The following is a 633-nucleotide window of genomic DNA, read 5'->3' as shown; positions in this document are numbered from 1 at the left end:
GGACAATCATTTCTTTAGCACTTCCCTTTACAGCAAAAAAAAAAGGACACGGTATTCTCTCTCTCTCAACACTTTCTCCTTTTCCTTTTGTTTAAAAAACCATCAGTTCCCCCCTTTTGTCCCCTTTCTTCTTAGGCCCCCCTCCCCTTCTCCCCTACCTCTCCCCTCACATTTCCCCATCCCTCCTCTTCCTTCACCCCTTTTACATAGGATGTCGTCATCCCACTGTTACGAGAAATCTCCCCTCTTGCGAACAGGGTAGCGTGGGGGGGGGGGCCCGGGTGCGACGCCCCGGGGGATTCCGTTCTTTGGGCAATGGCAGTACCACGGCCCCTAAGACATGGTGAAGGGGGATGCCCAGGCCCAGGCCCAGATAAGGGGTGGGAGAGCATCTGGAAGGAGAAGAAAAACCCTGAGGTGGAGACGAGGGTTGGGGAGGGCATGCTGTGATGAAAATAACCCATGGTAATGATGGTAAAATTGGGGGGATATAAACATGGAGGCTTTTGGGGATGGATGGAGACCGACTGGTTTTTCGCTCTGCTGAATTCAGAAGAGCATGTTGGGTTTAGATGAGACAATGACGATGACATGCGAGACAATAATGTTAATTTAACGATTACGATAAGATAA

General features: G+C 50.1%; 1 protein-coding gene across 1 annotated transcript in view; it reads right to left on the bottom strand.

The window, feature by feature from the left end:
• Nucleotides 1-49: 49 nt before the first annotated feature.
• LOC119594487 overlaps nucleotides 50-633 on the bottom strand; it is a gene marked incomplete at its 5' end in the record, with an annotated part of 4457 nt that continues 3873 nt past the window's right edge. The window contains 1 exon segment of the mRNA XM_037943519.1: nucleotides 50-86.

This window comes from Penaeus monodon, chromosome 34 (genome assembly GCF_015228065.2).
Source record: "Penaeus monodon isolate SGIC_2016 chromosome 34, NSTDA_Pmon_1, whole genome shotgun sequence".
NCBI lineage: Eukaryota > Metazoa > Arthropoda > Malacostraca > Decapoda > Penaeidae > Penaeus > Penaeus monodon.
This window is presented reverse-complemented; position numbering and strand designations above follow the sequence as displayed.